A 15,479-nucleotide genomic window follows, 5' to 3' on the forward strand; every position below is an offset into this window, starting at 1 on the left:
TGAAAGGATGTTAAATTTGATGTATATTATGTTAACATGTTAATTCTTGTATATATGGTGGATAGTGCCTCTTATAGGGTGCAAAGTGACTCTAACATGGTGAAAAGTGACTTACATTGTTGATTAGAACCAAAATGTGGAACAAAATTGACCTGTTTGAAAGTTGAACTAAGAGGTGGTGAAAGGATGTCAAATTGGATGTATATGATGTTAACATGTTAATTATACAAATAGATTGTGGAAAGTGACTCATATAGGGTGCAAAATGACTCTAATATGGTTAAAAGTGACTTACATGGTTAATTAGAACCAAAATGTGGACCAAAATTGACTTGTATGAATGTGGCACTAAGAGGTTGTAAAAGGATTTCAAATTGCATGTACATGATGTTAGCAAGTTAATTATACCAATATATGATGACAGATGACTCTTATAAGGTACAAAGTGACTCTAATATGGTGAGAAGTCACTTACATGATTGATTAGAGCCAAAATATGATCCAATATTGACTTGTAAGAAAGGGGTACCAAGAGGTGGTTCAAAGATATCTAATTGCATGTACATGATGTTAACATGTTAATTGTATCAATATATGGTGGCAAGTAACTCTTATAGGGTGCAAAGTAACTCTAATAAGGTGAAAAGTGACTTTCATGGTTGATTAGAGCCAAAATGTGGAATAAAATTAACTTGTATGAAAGTGGCATTAATAGGTGGTAAAAGGATGTTAAATTGGATGTATATGATGTTAACATGTCAATTATTGTATATATGGTGGAAAGTGACTCTTATAGGGTGCAAAATAACTTTAATATGGTGGAAAGTGATTAACATGGTTAATTAGAACCAAAATGTGGACTAAAATTTACTTGTCTGAATGTGGCACTAAGAGGTGGTAAAAGGATTTCTAATTGCATGTAGATGATGTTAACATGTTAATTGTACCAATATATGATGGCAAGTGACTTATAAGGTACAAACTGACTTTAATATGGTAAAAAGTCACTTACATGATTGATTAGAGCCAAAATGTGGCCCCATATTGACTTGTAGGAAATGGTTACCAAGAGGTGGCTAAAAGATGTCTAATTGCATGTACGTGATGTTAACATGTTAATTGGATCAATATATGGTGGCAAGTGACTCTTATAGGGTGCAAAGTGACTCTAATATGGTGAAAAGTCACTTACATGGTTTATTATAGCCAAAATGTGGAACAAAATTAACTTGTATGAAAGTGGCATTAATAGGAGGTAAAAGGATGTCAAATTGGATGTATATGATGTTAACATGTTAATTGTTGTATATATGGTGGAAAGTGACTCTTATAAGGTGCAAAGTGACTATAATATGGTGAAAAGTGACTTACATGGTTGATTAGAACCAAAATGTGGAACAAAATTGACCTGTATGAAAGTGGAATTAAGAGGTGGTAAAAGGATATCAAATTGGATGTATATGATGTTAACATGTTAATTGTACAAATATATGGTGGAAAGTGACTCATATAGGGTGCAAAATGACTCTAATACGAAGAAAAGTGACTTACATGGTTAATTAGAACCAAAATCTGGACCAACATTGACTTGTATGATTGTGGCACTAAGAGGTGGTAAAAGGATTTCTAATTGCATGTGTATGATGTTAACATGTTAATTGTACCAATATATGATGGCAAATGACTCTTATAAGGTGCAAAGTGACTCTAATATTGTGAGAAGTCACTTACATGTTTGATTAGAGCTAAAATGTGGCCCAAAATTGACTTGTAAGAAAGGGGTACCAAGAGGTGGTTAAGGATGTATAATTGCATATACATGATGTTAACATGTTAATTGTATCAATATATGGTGGTAAGTGACTCTTATAGGGTGCAAAGTGACGCTAATATGGTGAAAAGTGACTTACATGGTTGATTCGAGCCAAAATGTGGAACAAAATTAACTTATATGAAAATGGCATTAATAGGTGGTAAAAGGATGTCAAATTGGATGTATATGATGTTAACCTGTCAATTGTTGTATATATGGTGGAAAGTGACTCTTATAGGGTGCAAAGTAACTTTAATATGGTGAAAAGTGATTAACATGGTTAATTAGAACCAAAATGTGGACTAAAATTGACTTGTCTGAATGTGGCACTAAGAGGTGGTAAAAGGATTTCTAATTGCATGTAGATGATGTTAACATGTTAATTGTACCAATATATGATGACAAGTGACTTATAAGGTGCAAACTGACTTTAATATGGTTAAAAGTTACTTACATGATTGATTAGAGCCAAAATGTGGCCCCATATTGACTTGTAGGAAATGGTTACCAAGAGGTGGTTAAAGGATGTCTAATTGCATGTACATGATGTTAACATGTTAATTGGATCAATATATGGTGGCAAGTGACTCTTATAGGGTGCAAAATGACTCTAATATGGTGAAAAGTGACTTACATGGTTAATTAGAACCAAAATGTGGACCAAAATTGACTTTTATGAATGTGGCACTAGGAGGTTGTAAAAGGATTTCTAATTGCATGTACATGATGTTAGCATGTTAATTATACCAATATATGATGACAGATGACTCTTATAAGGTGCCAAGTGACTCTAATATGTGAGAAGTCACTTACATTATTGATTAGAGCCAAAATGTGATCCAAAATTGACTTGTAAGAAAGGGGTACCAAGAGGTGGTTCAAAGATATCTAATTGTATGTACATGATGTTAACATGTTAATTGAATCAATATATGTGGCAAGTGACTCTTGTAGGGTGCAAAGTTACGGTAATATGGTGAAAAGTGACTTACATGGTTGATTCGAGCCAAAATGTGGAACAAAATTAACTTGTATGAAAGTGGCATTAATAGGTGGTAAAAAGATGTCAAATTTGATGTATATGATGTTTACATGTTAATTGTTGTATGTATGGTGGAAAGTGACTCTTATAAGGTGCAAAGTGACTATAATATGGTGAAAAGTGACTTACATGGTTGATTAGAACCAAAATGTGGAACAAAATTGACTTGTATGAATGTGGCACTAAGAGGTTGTAAAAGTATTTCTATTTGCATGTACATGATGTTAACATGTTAAATGTACCAATATATGATGGCAAGTGACTCTTATAAGGTGCAAAGTGACTCTAATATGGTGAAAAGTCACTTACACGATTGATTAGAGCCAAAATGTGGCCCAAAATTGACTTGTAGGAAAGGGGTACCAAGAGGTGGTTAAAGGATGTCTAATTGCATTTACAAGATGTTAACATGTTAATTGTACCAATATATTGTGGCGACTCTTATAGGGTGCAAAGTGACTCTAATATGGTGAAAAGTGACTTACATGGTTGATTAGAGCCAAAATGTGGAACAAAATTAATTTGTATGAAACTGGCATTAATAGGTGGTAAAAGGATGTCAAATTTGATTTATATTATGTTAACATGTTAATTATCGTATATATTGTGGATAGTGACTCTTATAGGGTGCAAAGTGACTCTAACATGGTGAAATGTGACTTACATGGTTGATTAGAACCAAAATGTGGAACAAAATTGACCTGTATGAAAGTTGAACTAAGAGGTGGTGAAAGGATGTCAAATTTGATGTATATGATGTTAACATGTTAATTATACAAATAAATTGTGGAAAGTGACTCATATAGGGTGCAAAATGACTCTAATATGGTGAAAAGTGACTTACATGGTTAATTAGAACCAAAATGTGGACCACAATTGACTTGTATGAATGTGGCACTAAGAGGTTGTAAAAGGATTTCTAATTGCATGTACATGATGTTAGCATGTTAATTATACCTAATATATGATGACAGATGACTCTTATAAGGTGCAAAGTGACTCTAATATGGTGAGAAGTCAGTTACATGATTGATTAGAGCCAAAATGTGATCCAAAATTGGCTTGTAAGAAACGGGTACCAAGAGGTGGTTCAAAGATATCTAATTGCATGTACATGATGTTAACATGTTAATTGTATCAATATATGGTGGCAAGTGACTCTTATAGGGTGCAAAGTGACTCTAATAAGGTGAAATGTGACTTTCATGGTTGATTAGAGCCAAAATGTGGAATAAAATTAACTTTTATGAAAGTGGCATTAATAGGTGGTAAAAGGATGTCAAATTGGATGTATATGATGTTAACATGTCAATTATTGTATACATGGTGGCAATTGACTCTTATAGGGTGCAAAGTAACTTTAATATGGTGAAAAGTGATTAACATGGTTAATTAAAACCAAAATGTGGACTAAAATTGACTTGTCTGAATGTGGCACTAAGAGGTGGTAAAAGCATTTCTAATTGCATGTAGATGATGTTAACATGTTAATTGTACCAATATATGATGGCAAGTGACTTATAAGGTCCAAACTGACTTTGATATGGTGAAAAGTCACTAACATGATTGATTAGAGCCAAAATGTGGCCCCATATTGACTTGTAGGAAATGGTTACCAAGAGGTGGTTAAAGGATGTCTAATTGCATGTACATGATGTTAACATGTTAATTGGATCAATATATGGTGGCAAGTGACTCTTATAGGGTGCAAAGTGACTCTAATATGGTAAAAAGTGACTTACATGGTTGATTAGAGCCAAAATGTGGAACAAAATTAACTTGTATGAAAGTGGCATTAATAGGAGGTAATAGGATGTCTAATTGGATGTATATGATGTTAACATGTTAATTTTTGTTTATATGGTGGAAAGTGACTCTTATAAGGTGCAAAGTGACTATAATATGGTGAAAAGTGACTTACATGGTTGACTAGAACCAAAATGTGGAACAAAATTGACCTGTGTGAAAGTGGAATTAAGAGGAGGTAAAAGAATGTCAAATTGGATGTATATAATGTTAACATGTTAATTTTACAAATATATGCTGGAAAGTGACTCATATAGGGTCCAAAATGACTTTAATATGGTGAAAATTGACTTACATGGTTAATTAGAACCAAAATCTAGACCAAAATTGACTTGTATGAATGTGCCACTAAGAGGTGGTAAAAGGATTTCTAATTGCATGTACATGATGTTAACATGTTAATTGTACCATTATATGATGGCAAGTGACTCTTATAAGGTGCAAAGTGACTCTAATATTGTGAGAAGTCACTTACATGTTTGATTAGAGCCAAAATGTGCTCCAAAATTGACTTATAAGAAAGGGGTACCAAGAGGTGGTTAAAGGATGTATAATTACATGTACATGATGTTAACATGTTAATTGTATCAATATATGTTGGTAAGTGACTCTTATAGGGTGCAAAGTGACGCTAATATGGTGAAAAGTGACTTACATGGTTGATTCGAGCCAAAATGTGGAACAAAATTAACTTGTATGAAAGTGGCATTAATAGGTGGTAAAAGGATGTCAAATTGGATGTATATGATGTTAACATGTTAATTGTTGTATATATGGTGGAAAGTGACTCTTATAGGGTGCAAAGTGACTCTAATATGGTGAAAAGTGACTTACATGGTTGATTAGAACCAAAATATGGAACAAAATTGACCTGTATGAAAGTGGAATTAAGAGGTGGTAAAAGGATGTCAAATTGGTTGTATATGATGTTAACATGTTAATTGTACAAATATATGGTGGAATACGACTCATATAGATGCAAACTGACTCTAACATGGTGAAAAGTGACTTACATGGTTAATTAGAACCAAAATATGAACCAAAATTGACTTGTCTAAATGTGGCACTAAGAGGTGGTAAAAGGATTTCTAATTGCATGTAGATGATGTTAACATGTTAATTGTACCAATATATGATGGCAAGTGACTTATAAGGTGCAAACTAACTTTAATATGAAGAAAAGTCACTAACATGATTGATTAGAGCCAAAATGTGGCCCCATATTGACTTGTAGGAAATGGTTACCAAGAGGTGGTTAAAGGATGTCTAATTGCATGTACATGATGTTAACATGTTAATTGGATCAATATATGGTGGCAAGTGATTGTTATAGGGTGCAAAGTGACTCTAATATGGTGAAAAGTGACTTACATGGTTGATTAGAGCCAAAATGTGGAACAAAATTAACTTGTATGAAAGTGGCATTAATAGGAGGTAATAGGATGTCTAATTGGATGTATATGATGTTAACATGTTAATTGTTATTTATATGGTAGAAAGTGACTCTTATAAGGTGCAAAGTGACTATAATATGGTAAAAAGTGACTTACATAATTGACTAGAACCAAAATGTGGAACAAAATTGACCTGTGTGAAAGTGGAATTAAGAGGTGGTAAAAGGATGTCAAATTGGATGTATATAATGTTAGCATGTTAATTGTACAAATATATGGTGGAAAGTGACTCATATAGGGTGCAAAATGACTTTAATATGGTGAAAATTGACTTACATGGTTAATTAGAACCAAAATCTGGACCAAAATTGACTTGTATGAATGTGGCACTAAGAGGTGGTAAAAGGATTTCTAATTGCATGTACATGATGTTAACATGTTAATTGTACAATATATGATGGCAAGTGACTCTTATAAGGTGCAAAGTGACTCTAATATTGTGAGAAGTCACTTGCATGTTTGATTACAGCCAAAATGTGGCACAAAATTGACTTGTATGAAAGGGGTACCAAGAGGTGGTAAAAGGATGTCAAATTGGATGTATATGATGTTAACATGTTAATTGTTGTATATATGGTGGAAAGTGACTCTTATAGGGTGCAAAGTGACGCTAATATGGTGAAAAGTGACTTACATGGTTGATTCGAGCCAAAATGTGGAACAAAATTAACTTGTATGAAAGTGGCATTAATAGGTGGTAAAAGGATGTCAAATTGGATGTATATGATGTTAACATGTTAATTGTTGTATATATGGTGGAAAGTGACTCTTATAGGGTGCAAAGTGACTCTAATATGGTGAAAAGTGACTTACATGGTTGATTAGAACCAAAATGTGGAACAAAATTGACCTGTATGAAAGTGGAATTAAGAGGTGGTAAAAGGATGTCAAATTGGATGTATATGATGTTAACATGCTAATTGTACAAATATATGGTGGAATGTGACTCATATAGGGGCAAAATTACTCCAATATGGTTAAAAGTGACTTACATGGTTCATTAGAACCAAAATTTGGACCAAAATTGACTTGTATGAATGTCGCACTAAGAGGTTGTAAAAGTATTTCTAATTGCATGTACATGATGTTAACATGTTAAATGTACCAATATATGATAGCAAGTGACTCTTATAAGGTGCAAAGTGACTCTAATATGGTGAAAAATCACTTACACGATTAATTAGAGCCAAAATGTGGCCCAAAATTGACTTGTAGGAAAGGGGTATTGTATTAACCCCCAAAATTTTGAACTTTTTGTAACCCTGATGAATAGTGTTTTTGCTGAATAAGAAAACTGTTCATGCCACACTATGTAGGGTTTCTTTTATGGATATTCTGAGATTTTATTAGTACTCTATATGGTATATAAGTGTATGAAAAGATCGTCAGAATCCAATTCCGAACACTTTGATTTTTCCCGGAAATCCACTAGATAGGGAAGGAATTGAGTATAAGGTAACATGATAAAAAGGATATAAATTAAAGGATTATAAGAGAGGATTATTGAGAAAGGTTAAGGAAACCCAAGTAATAAGATCACGGGTATGATCCCTCAAACGATAAACGAAAACTGAAAGTTAAGCGAACCGTATAACAGATCAGCGGTCATTAGGCAAACAATTAGGAAGTTAATCAAGGAGGTTAGGGATGATGAGGTCAGCCAGCCAATAAGAAGGGGGCAAGTAAGGGAAGATGACATCATAAGCATGACATAAGCATGACATAAGGGGAAGGAGATGTGGTTGGTTTATAACCACACAAAGACAAGGTTAATAAGGTAATTAACCAAAACTAATCAAAAGAAAATCAACCAACCCAAAACAAAAAAAAGCAAACACAAAAATCATTTTTATTTCTCTTTACCAAGAAGCTTGCTCTCGGCTTTTTCCATTTTCAAAGAGAAGAATTTTCAATATTCAAGTTCCAAGCTTCCTAAATTGGTAAGATAATTCTCTAGTACTCCTTATGCATAGTTATGGCTATCTTATGAGTTTAAGCCTCCAATTCATTCTTAATCTTCTCCAAGAAATCAATGAAGAAGACAATGAATAGTGATTTCAAGGTTTTTAACTTGATTTTTCTTGTTTTTCCTTTAAGATCCAAGCATCTCTAAGACATCTCAAGGCTTCTTAAGGCTTCCTAGCTACTCACATCACTTCAAGGAAGGTATATCATCTCCAAACCCTAGCTTTACTTTGTATATTAGGATGATTTTGATAGTTATGGTAAAGAGTAGCTTGAAGCTTGTTTGTTTAGAGTTTGGGTTGGAATGGTGGTGAATTGAATGTTGAAATCTTATGGTTTGGTTAAAGGATTTAAGTATAGTTTAAATTCAAGTTTAAGAATAAGTATAATTGTTAATATTGAGTTGATTGGGGCTGTTGTAGTGTGATATGGATGGACTTTGATTGTATGAATGGATTGGGGTTGTTTGGTGATTGAATTGGAATGGTATAAAATTGGGAAATCGCGTAAATATAGTCGTCGTAATGTCTAATTTACTTTAGACTGCTTTTGTTCATAACATTAGGACCGGAGAACTCCCTGCTAGGTTTTGACCATTGCCATATTTAGATATTTCATGTTACGAGCTTCATTTTGATATGTGGTTCGTTTGATTCCGATGTACGGTTTAGGAGAAACGGCCGTTTTAAGTAACGACGTTTCGCGAACGAAACATTACCCCTCGCCTTACTTTGAAACATAGGTTAAAGACCTAAAAAGGGTTAATAAGTGTATGAAACAATTATGTTAAGTGTGTTAGGCAGTTGGTAAGACACTCGCGAAGGAATCGCCTTAAAACTCGTAATGGTTAAATTATTAAAAATGGTGGAGCCGAGGGTACTCGAGTGACTTAAGAGAATCAGTAAGCGCAAAACGAGCGTTAGAGTCTAATTTGGTTAAAGTATAGATTTACAAGTGACTTTGGTTTAATTCCAACTCACATGTTGTTTATAGGCTACCATACTCGTCCCAAGCCATTAATCACCCTCAGTCGCTCAGGCAAGTTTTCTACCCGTATAACTGTTGTTGTGATGTACATGTGTTTATGCATGATCTTGCGATAAATGCATATTTGTTATTAGCAAATTCATGCGATATATTATAGCATGTGATATGGTATATATGCATGCCTGTTTTATATTCTTGAATTATATATCTGTTGGTTCAAATGCTTATTAGGTGCATAATACCTATGCTAGAGATAAGCGGTTTTTGCGTATACCCTTAATATAGGGGATCAAAAGGTTAACTTTTTCTAAAATCGAGAGTCGAGGCTCCTGAGTACAATATATATATATATATATTTATATATATATGAATAGTTTTTAAAAACTATCAATCAAATAAGGTTTATTCGATAATTTTATTTTATTAATGAATATTATTTTGAATATTCATTCGAGGACATATGACTCCGTTTATTTTATTTATTGAATATTATTTTGAATATTCATTCGAGGGCTTATGACTCCGTTTATTTTATTAATGAATATTATTTTGAATATTCATTCGAGGGCTTATGACTCTGTTTATTTTATTAATGAATATTATTTTGAATATTCATTTGAGGGCTTATGACTCCGATTTATTTAGTAATTAATATTCTTTATTTTATTAAAGAATAATGTGTCGGTAATCAAACTTACTTTTAATTATTCAAATAAAGATATTACTTTCGTATAAGTATATCTTTGGTTATTTAATAGTCATTTCAAGTATAAGTTTTACAACATCTACTTCAGCATTACTCCAAACACTCTTTAAAGTGTTTTCGAGTCTTTAAAATGATTTTTAAAAGTTAGAGCGGATCCCAAAACTCATTTTTATATTTAAGATCCTCCTTTCAAATGGGATTTAAATACTCGCTCAAAACCTGAGGGATCCGGCTCTGTGGTGTGTTTTATATTCGCAACAAGGTTGCTGTCTTGATAAAAGAATTTTGATTACTTACCCAACACTCGGGAAGTAAAATTCTTGGAACAAGTTAATCCATTAACAGGCATCGCCTGGGAAAGATCGGTGAGTTTTCCTTTCCAACTAGATACGACTTCTTGGTGGAGCCGTATCAACAAGTTTCTACTTGGGGAAAGGGGGGACGAGCTTTATGTTTCAGAGTCATGGATTTCATCTGAACTAGGAGTGGCGTAAGTGGTCGAGTGGCGCCGGCCCAGCCTTATTATATTGGCCCAAAATGGCCTGGAAGTTCCGCTAAGACGGTCCATTCCTTAGGAGTCCAGTGTTCGGTTGACAAGTAAATCCGACAGGTTCTCCTCTACATGTAGAAAATGGTGGGGTTGTACTACTGCGACTGATCATCGTAAGTGGTCTTTCTGGCGCGACAAACTCCCATAATGAGTTCATCATCCAGTTGGATAATTCTGCAACACTACCCGTAGCATTTCGATCGAAAGGCTACGAATGGGTGGTTGCCGAAGCATTGACAGGGTCAAACAGTTTTATTGGTGTTTCCATTGAATGAAGTATCTCGTAACTTCATTTCTTTTAAAAATATTTCAAAGATTGAATATATTCAAGTTTTAATTTATGGTCTCATCTATGGGATGACCTCTTGAATCTTATTATACTTTGAATAGTAGTAGTTCAAGTAGATTTCTAAAAATGGTATAAGTATAGTGAAGTAATTGGTAACTTCATCTTCTTTTAAACTTATATCCAGTAAGTAATTACCTTACACATGATAAAGGATTCTAGTAAGTATCCATTCAGATACTTGTATTATTGTTAACACTATATATTATCTTGCGAGCTGTAATGCTCACTCTTGCTTCATTTCTTCTTCACACAACAACAGTTAGGAAAGATGGTCAGGCTCAAGCAGACCAAGCGCAAGAGCGTGGGAAGCACCCCACGCCTTCCCGTTGAGATCGTAGCTGCCATAGCTGCAGAGGTAGATCTACCTGTAGATCAGACATTCTACTTTTGGGAACCAAATATTGTATAATTATAACTTGTGGCAGATAATGGCAATTAACTGTAAATTTATCAAGTAATCATTTTGGGTTGTAATAACTTTTAAACTGTGGATTCAAAGACTTGTACTTATTTCAATTTCATCTCTGAGACTATAACGAGTTGTGGTGTGTGTTAGTGTGGGGTCACAGCATAAGGTTAATTATTATTAATTAAGTGAAGTGGTATTGTGGAAAGAAACACCGTGACGGCCCGGATCCCTGACCCCGGATCTGGGGGTGTTACAGAAATGGTATCAGAGCTAAGCGTTATAAACCTCAGAGATGATGCGACGATATAATAACAAACTCACAAAGATAATAAGAACTCTTGCCAAGTTCATGGTCGGACTACTTAAAGTAGCGCTGACAGTTAAAACCCTTACGGGAACCCTTATAAGTATCATGATAGTAACTTAGCTCGTTTAATGTGTAGGCGCATGAGATAGAGGACCCTGAGATGTTCGAGCGTGAGCATGATGAGGCACTGCTAGATGTCGAGGATCAGGAGGAGCCTGAGATGGAGGAGGATGAGGAGGACCCCTCAGAGGAGTTAGAGACAGAGGTCATTACTATTTCAGATGAGGAGGACCCGGTGGTCAGAGCTCCTACCCTTCCACCACTATCTTGGAGCCCCTATGATGACAGCTCAGAGACCCATACTCCCGAGCCTAGGCAGACCGAGGAGGCACCCCCAGCGGCTCCGGATTCACCACATCTCGACCCTGCCCATAGGTAGTCTTTGTTAGCCCACGGCTATGTTCAGGATGTACTGAGGACCCGAGTGGCCGTTGCTGAGGCCCGGCTGGATGAGGTCAGGAGGGAGTTGGATGCGGAGAGGGCGGGTAGGCGTACCCGAGCTTATGAGACTAGGGCTGCTATACCCCGATCCTTGAGGAGGGAGCTGACGGGGATAGAGCTCACGTCCCGAGCGAGACTCAGATCGCTCCAGGGGGACAGGCATGGTAGGATCTCCAGGCGGCAGGCCGACTATATCTTCCGTCGTGCGATGGAAAGGGTATGGGAGCTGACCCGCTCCGGTGTGTGATTCAGGACTGACGATGGGATAGTCTAGTTGTCTAGTTAGCCGAGGCCTTAGTAAGAGCCAATTTTCCGGGATAGTTGACTTGTATATAGCATCCCTTTTTCTGACTAGACAGATAGACTCTTGTGTATCACTTTTGGGACAGATGGCTGTAGCACTGTTGTACTTTTGACCAGATCAAACTATGTATTTATCGCATTATGTATATATCTGTTTCCTTTCAGTTCAGTTCCTTAGTGACGAGATCACTGTTTTTATCATTATTATTACTGCACTTCTTATTAGAACTGTCATAAAATAATAAAATTGTGAGATACATTCTCCCCATTATAGAATTGTGCAAGGCACAATGTTGTGTATGATTGTGACCTAACGTTGAATTTCCCAATAATAATTTTTTTTATCAGTATCATGCCGCCAAGAAAGATTGGAACTAGGGCGAACCCTGGATCTGAGGACCAGGGAAGCCATAACCAGGATGATAGGAACCAGGAACACAGTGAAGAGGAAGATGAGGATTATGTGGAATAGGATGACTCCCTTTATGAAGAGGAAGAAGAAACATAAGATGTTGAGGGATTTGAGATAGAGGCTGAGGAAGGAGAAACTGAGGTTGAGCAACCAATACCAAACCCAGGCATGGATCCCATGGGCCAGTTCATGCAACTACTAAGGCAGAAATATATTGATAAAATTAACATGTTAACATCATGTACATGCAACTAGACATCCTTTAACCACCTCTCGGTACGCCTTTACTACAAGTCAATTTTGGGCCACATTTTGGCTCTATCAATCATGTAAGTGACTTCTCACCATATTAGAGTCACTTTGCACCTTATAAGAGTCACTTGCCATCATATATTGGTACAATTAACATGTTAACATCATGTACATGTAATTAGAAATCCTTTTACCACCTCTTAGTGCCACATTCATACAAGTCAATTTTGGTCCACATTTTGGTTCTAATTAAACACGTAAGTCACTTTTCACCATATTAGAGTCACTTTGCACCCTATAAGAGTCACATTCCTGCATATAAACAACAATTAACATCTTAACATCATATACATCCAATCTGACATCCTTTTACCACCTGTTAATGCCACTTTCATACAAGTTAATTTTGTTCCACATTTTGGCTCTAATCAACCATGTAAGTCACTTTTCACCATATTAGAGTCACTTTGAACCCTATAAGAGTCACTTGCCACCATATACAGATAAAATTAACATGTTAACATCATGTACATGTAATTAGAAATCCTTTTACCACCTCTTAGTGCCATATTCATACAAGTCAATTCTGGTCCACATTTTAGTTCTAATTAAACTTTTAAGTCACTTTTCACCATATTAGAGTCACTTTGCACCCTATAAAAGTCACATTCCAGCATATAAACAACAATTAACATGTTAACATCCTATACATCCAATTTGACATCCTTTTACCACCTGTTAATGCCACTTTCATACAAGTTAATTTTGTTCCACATTTTGGCTCTAATCAACCATGTAAGTCACTTTTCACCATATTAGGTTCACTTTGCACCCAATAAGAGTCACTTTCCACCATATATACAACAATTAACATGTTAACATCATATACAACCAATTTGACATCCTTTTACCACCCATTAATACCACATTCATACAAGTTAATTTTGTTCCACATTTTGGCTCTAATCAACCATGTAAGTCATTTTTCACCATATTAGAGTCATTTTGCACCCTATAAGAGTCACTTGCCACCATATATTGATACAATTAACATGCTAACATCATGTACATGTAACTAGACATCCTTTAACAACCTCTTGGTACCCCTTTCCTATAAGTCAATTTTGGGCCACATTTTGGCTCTAATCAATCATGTAAGTGACTTCTCACCATATTAGAGTCACTTTTCACCTTATAAGAGTCACTTGCCATCATATATTAGTACAATTAATATGTTAACATCATGTACATGCAATTAGAAATCCTTTTACCACCTCCTAGTGCCATATTCATACAAATCAATTTTGGTCCACATTTTGGTTCTAATTAAACATGTAAGTCACTTTTCACCATATTAGAGTAACTTTGCACCCTATAAGAGTCACATTCCAGCATATATACAACAATTAACATGTTAACATCATACATCAAATTTGACATCCTTTTACCACCTATTAATGCCACTTTCATACAAGTTAATTTTGTTCCACATTTTGGCCCTAATCAACCATGTAAGTCACTTTTCACCATATTAGAGTCACTCTGCACCCTATAAGAGTCACTTGCCACCATATATTGATACAATTAACATGTTAACATCATGTACATGCAACTAGACATCCTTTAACCAACTCTTGGTACCCCTTTCCTATAAGTCAATTTTGGGCCATATTTTGTCTCTAATGAATATTAGAGTCACTTTGCACCTTATAAGAGTCACTTGCCATCATATATTGGTACAATTAATATGTTAACATCATGTTCATGCAATTAGAAATCCTTTTACAATCTCTTAGAGCCACATTCATACAAGTCAATTTTTGTCCACATTTTGGTTGTAATTAACCATGTCAGTCACTTTTATCCATATTAGAGTCATTTTACACCCTATATGAGTCACTTTCCAGAATCTATTTGTATAATTAACATGTCAACATCATATACATCCAATTTGACATTCTTTTACCACCTCTTAGTTCCACTTTCATACAAGTCAATTTTATTCCATATTTTGGTTCTAATCAACCATGTAAGTCACTTTTCACCATATTAGAGTCACTTTGCACCCTGTAAGAGTCATTTTCCACCATATATACAACAATTAACATGTTAACATCATATACATCCAATTTGACATCCCTTTACCACCTATTAATGCCACATTCATACAAATGAATTTTGTTCCACATTTTGGCTCTAATCAACCATGTAAGTCATTTTTCACCATATTAGAGTCACTTTGCACACTATAAGAGTCACTTGCCACCATATATTGATACAATTAGAATGTTAAGATCTTGTACATGCAACTAGACATCCTTTAACCACCTCTTGGTACCCCTTTCCTACAAGTCAATTTTGGGCCACATTTTGGATCTAATCAATCATGTAAGTGACTTCTCACCATATTAGAGTCACTTTGCACCTTATAAGTGTCACTTGCCATCATATATTAGTACAATTAACATGTTAACATCATGTATATGCAAATAGAAATCTTTTTACCACCTCTTAGTGCCACATTCATACAAGTTAATTTTGATCCACATTTTAATTCTAATTAAACATGTAAGTCACGTTTCACCATATTAGAGTCACTTTACACCCTATAAGAGTCACATTC

The sequence above is a fragment of the Apium graveolens genome, chromosome 4, assembly GCF_009905375.1.
Source record: "Apium graveolens cultivar Ventura chromosome 4, ASM990537v1, whole genome shotgun sequence".
NCBI lineage: Eukaryota > Viridiplantae > Streptophyta > Magnoliopsida > Apiales > Apiaceae > Apium > Apium graveolens.